Below are 6005 nucleotides of genomic sequence, written 5' to 3'. Positions count from 1 at the left end.
ATTGTGGCAGCCCTCCATTCCAGCCAGATCAGCCCCTCACCATACCCCAGTCACACCATCCGCATTTCTGCTCTTGTCTGTGCATTTGTCCATCTAAAATGCCCTTATTTCACTCTGCCTGTGGGAGTCCCATGAATCTCTCCAAAGCCAACTCAAGTTCATCTTTCTGCTTGAAACCGTCCCTGAATAGGCCAGGCGTGGTGGCTCACGCTTGTAATCCCAGCACTTTCAGAGGCTGAGGCGGCGGATCATGAGGTCAGGAGATCGAGACCATCCTGGCTAACACAGTGAAACCCTGTCTCTACTAAAAATACAAAAAATTAGCTGTGTGTGGTGGCAGGCGCATGTAGTCCCAGCTACTCGTGAGGCTGAGGCAGGAGAATGGCGTGAACCTGGGAGGCAGAGCATGCAGTGAGCCAAGATCGGGCCACTGCACTCGAGCTTTGGTGACAAAGCGAGACTCTGCCTCAAAAAACAAAAACAAAACAAAACAAAAAAAAACCTTCCCTGAATATTCCAGCCCTCCTGAGCCTAGTCCCTTTGTGAGATTTGTCCCCATTTCTTGGACACCATATGAGAGACTTCAGAGGCTGAAGTGGGAGGATTGTTTGAGCCTGGGAGGTTGAGGATGAAGTGAGCTGTGGTCATACCACCGCACTCTAGCCTGGACAACAGAGCGAGACCCTGTCTTAAAAATAGCTATCACTTGGCCAGGCGCGGTGGCTCAAGCCTGTAATCCCAGCACTTTGGGAGGCCGAGACGGGCGGATCATGAGGTCAGGAGATCGAGACCATCCTGGCTAATACGGTGAAACCCCGTCTCTACTAAAAAATACAAAAACTAGCCGGGCGATGAGGCGGGCGCCTGTAGTCCCAGCTACTCGGGAGGCTGAGACAGGAGAATGGCGTGAACCCGGGAGGCGGAGCTTGCAGTGAGCTGAGATCCGGCCACTGCACTCCAGCCCGGGCAGCAGAGCAAGACTCCGTCTCAAAAAAAAAAAAAAAAAAATAGCTACCACCAAAAACTATCTTGGGATTTGAATAGGATTACCTTAAATTTGTAGATTAATTTGAGAATTGACATCTGTACAACATTCTGGGAACGTGGTATTTCATGTCATTTATTCATTTCTTGTTAATGTCTTTCAGAAGAGTTTTAGGGTTTCCATCATACAGATCTTACACGTCTTTTGTTACATAACAGATCTTTGTATTTTTCTTCCTAAATACTTCATACATTTGTATTGCCATTGTAAATGGGACTTACTTCCATTTTCTAATTAGTTATTGGTGGTACATCTGACAAGTATTTGACTTTTGTGTGCTGCTCTCTTGATTTTGTTTCTAGCCACCGTACTGAATTCTCATATTGCTTCCACTAAAATCTTAGCTGATTCTCTTAGGCTTCTTTGACTGTCTAACATTTATCATTTTCATATGCAAATAATGATAGTTTTGTCTCTTCCTTTTCTTTTTTTTTTTTTTTTGAGACGGAGTCTCGCTCTGTCGCCCAGGCTGGAGTGCAGTGGCCGGATCTCAGCTCACTGCAAGCTCCGCCTCCCGGGTTTACGCCATTCTCCTGCCTCAGCCTCCCGAGTAGCTGGGGCTACAGGCGCCCGCCACCTCGCCCGGCTATTTTTTTTTTTTTTTTGTATTTTTTTAGTAGAGACGGGGTTTCACCGTATTAGCCAGGATGGTCTCGATCTCCTGACCTTGTGATCCGCCCGTCTCGGCCTCCCAAAGTGCTGGGATTACAGGCTTGAGCCACCGTGCCCGGCCTGTCTCTTCCTTTTCAATAGTTACATCCTTTCCTTCCTTTCCTTTTTTTTTTCTTTCTCAGGGCCTTGTTGTCACACAGGCTGGAGAGCAATGGTGTGATCTAGCTCACTGTAACCTCAAACTCCTGGGCTTAGGGGATCCTCCTGCCTCAGCTTCCAGACTGGCTGGGACTACAGGCAGGCAGTGAAATGTTAAAACTTTTTCTGTAGACACAAGGTCTCGCTATGTTGCCCAGGCTGGTTTTCCTGCCACTTTAGAGCAGGTTTCCTTTTTTTTCATACTTTTAAGAGTTTTTTATTAGAAATTGTCCATTGAATGTTAGCTAAAACAGTCAATAAAATGCATTAAGTGTCAGCTGCATGCAAGACCCTAAGTTAGATACAGTTAGTCCTCTTCATCAGCAGGTCCACATCTTCAGATTCAACTGGATGAGGTGAATATTTGAAAAAAGAAATAATAAAAATACAAATAGAAAGTACAGTATAACAACTGTTGCCATTGTACAATATCTATACATTTTATTAGTGATGACCTAAAGTACATAGGGCCACGCATGGTGACTGACACTTGTAGTCCCAACACTTTGGGAGGCCAACCTGGGCAGCATAGTGAGACCTTGTCTTCAATAAAAATAAAAAAAAATAGCCAGGTGTGGTATGCACCTGTAGTCCCAGCTACCCAAGAGACTGAGGTGGGAGAATCGTTGGAGCCCAGGAGGTTGAGGCTGCAGTGAGCTGTGATTGTGACACTGCACTCCAGCCTAAGTGACAGGACGATCCTGTCTCCAAGTAAGTAAATAAAGTATTTGGGGGGATGTGTGTTGGTTATATGCAAATACTGCACCATTATAAGGGGTTGAGCATTCACCGATTCTGGCATGGTCAGGGGGCGGTATCCTAGAACCAGTCCCCCGCAGGATAGCAAGGATGACTGAACTGTGGAAGAATCAAAGCTCTGTTGAACAGCATACAATTCCTGTCTTCAAACAACTTATCTCCTCAGGTAGATGAGACTTATAATGAATAAAAGGAATGAATACAGATTTGGAGATAGTGGTTGTTGTGATGGAAAATCTTAATTGTGTTTTCTTCCAAAACAGATTCGTTGGAAGAAGAGAAGGGCATCAAACGAAGATAACTTGAGCCCAAGCTAAGTCGTCTGGATGGCCTGGAGCCATGTTTGAAAAATTTTACTATTAAGTATTGTTTTTACTGATTAAATCAATGATAACGTTCTTTACTTTGTGGTTGTGTTCTTCAAAATGAGGATTTTTAACAATAATAAAAATAAAGCTTGTTTGTTAGATCATTTTTAATTTTAATAAATTGCTTCCTGAATATTTGACTAAAGAGAAAACTAGGCCAATCTAAGCAGAGTCCAAATGAAGTAGAAAGTCCATAGAGAACGAGGAAAAAAGGAAACTGTTGAACCACGGACACAGTAAAAGGAAAAGACTGGCCGGGCGCAATGACTCACACCTGTAATCCCAGCACTTTGGGAGGCTGAGCTCCCAAAAAGAAGAAGAAAGCAAAGAAAAAAATGTATATTTGTGACAAAGTCTGTTTCTGTCTCCCAAGCTAGAGTGCAATGGCAGAATCATAGCTCACTGCAGCCTCAAACTCCTGGGCTCAAGGCATCCTCCTGCCTTAAAGGCCTCCGGAAGGGTTGGGATTACAGGAAGAAGCCACTGCGAGGCTAGATTTTTTTTTTTTTTTTTTTTTTTTTTTGAAACAAGGTTTGACTCTCACCCAGGCTGGAGTGCAGTGGTGCAATCTCGACTCACTGCAACCTCTGCCTCCCAGGCTCAAGCGATCCTCCTGCCTCAGCTTCTCAAGTAGCTGGAACTACAGGCACGTGCCACCAAGCCTGGTGAATTTTTGTATTTTTTGTAAAGAAGGGGTCTCAATATGTTGCCCAGGCTGGTCTTGAATTCCTGTGTTACAGTGATCCACCCACCTCGGCCTCCCAAAGTGCTGGGATTACAGGTGTGAGTCACCACGACTGGCCAAAAAAAAGTTGAAGTGTTAAAATCAAAAAAATTCACCAAGCCATTTTGCATATTTTTCTGGAAAGATAAAGGTGTGTGTATATATATATATATACACACACACACACACACACACACAGAGATACAGATAGATCTGGACTATATACCTTATAGTATCAGTTGGGTATAACTTTGTTGCAGAAAGGACAAAGGGAACTGATTAGGGTTAAGGCGCATATATGTATGTGTATATATATGTGTGTGTATATATATGTATATATATGTGTGTGTTTGTTTTCCCAATTCCTCACAACACTCCTTTTTATTAATTTTTATTGAGATGTAATTTATATACCACAAATTCATCCATTTAAATAAGTGCAGAATTTAGTGGGTTTTAGTATAGCATTCACAAGGCTGTACAGCCATCACCACTATTTAATTCCAGAACATTTTCATCACACCAGAAAGAAGCCCCAGAATCACTGACCCTACTCCCCATTTCCTCTCCCATTTCCTGGCAAGTATTTACTTACTTCCTATGAATTTGCCCATTTGGGACATTTCATATAAATGAAATCATAAAATACATGATTTCACTAAAGACTTTTGTGTGTGACTTCAAACAGTTAAGTAGGGATAACATAACATTTAAACTCTAATCACTGCCCCTCCCCCTACCTTTTCTTTGAGACAGGGTCTCACTCTGTCTTCCCAGCTGGAGTGCAGTGGTGTGATCACGGCCCACTGCAGCCTTAACCTCCCCTGGCTCAGGTGATCCTCCTACCTCAGTCTCATAAGTAACTGGGACCACAGGCACACACCACCACACTACTGGCTAATTTGTGCATTGTTTGCAGAGACAGGATTTCGCTATGTTGCCCAGGCTGATCTTGAACTCATGGACTCAAGTGATCCTCCTACCTCAGTCTCCCAAAGTACTGGGATTGCAGGCATCAGCTACCACACCTGGTTATCTTTAACCATTTTTAAGTGTACAATTCAGTAGTGTTAAGTACATTCACATTGTTCTACAACAAATCTCCAGAACTTTTTCATCTTCCCAAATTGAAACTCTGTACCTATTAAACACTAACTCCCCATTCTCTCCTTCTCCCAGCCCACAGTAACCACCCTTCTACTTTCTGTTTCTGTGAATCTGACCACTCTAAGTACCTCATGTGAGTGGAATCACACAGTATTTCTCCTTTGGTAACTGGCTTATTTCGCTTAGCATAATGCCATCAAGGGTTCTCCATGTCAGAATGTCCTTCCTTTCAAGGCTGAAGAATACATCCATTATATGGATCAATCACATTTGTGTCATCCATTCATCAGTTAATGCACATGGAGGTTGTTTCCACCTTTTGGTCATTGAGAATAATGCTGCTGCATACATATGTGTATACGTTTCTGAATGATTAAATGTTTGCAATTCTTTTGACTATATATGTATGAATAGAATTACTAGGTCATATAGTAGCTCTAAGTTGAACTTTTTGACTAACCGCCAAAGTATTTTCCACAGTGCTACATGGTTTTACTTTCTCCAGTTTCCCCAAATCCTCTCCAACACTTTTTATTTTTATTTTTTTTAAACAATTACACCCATGCTAGTGAATGTGAAGTGGCATCTCATTGTGGTTTGGATTTTATTTTAATTTTTAAAATCAAAAGAATATACTTGGCCTTAGGTGATGGCTCACGCCTGTAATGCCAGCATTTTGGGGGGCCAAGGTGGGTGGATCACCTGAGTTTAGGAGTTCAAGACCAGCCTGGCCAACATGGTGAAACCCCATCTCTACTAAAAATACAAAAATTAGCTGGGTGTGGTGGCAGGTGCCTGTAATCCCAGCTACTCAGGAGGCTGAAGCAGGAGAATCACTTGACCAAGGAGGTGGAGGTTGCCATGAGTTGGAATCGCGCCACTGCACTCCAGCCTGAGAGATGCTGTCCAAAATATATATATATATATATATATACACACACACACTTTTCTAGTATAATAAAATTATTTTACAAAAGAAGTCCATTACTAACACACGCTTGCATGCAAAGCACAAGACACATCTAAGGACCGGGCGTGGTGGCTCATGCCTGTAATCCCAGCACTTTGGGAGGCCAAGGTGGGCAGATCACTTGAGGTCAGGAGTTCCAGACCAGTGTGGCCAACATAGTAAAACCCCATCTCTACTAAAAATACAAAAATTAGCAAGGCGTGCTGGTGGGCACCTGTAATC

Source organism: Rhinopithecus roxellana, chromosome 19, assembly GCF_007565055.1.
Source record: "Rhinopithecus roxellana isolate Shanxi Qingling chromosome 19, ASM756505v1, whole genome shotgun sequence".
NCBI classification, from domain to species: domain Eukaryota; kingdom Metazoa; phylum Chordata; class Mammalia; order Primates; family Cercopithecidae; genus Rhinopithecus; species Rhinopithecus roxellana.
This window is presented reverse-complemented; position numbering follows the sequence as displayed.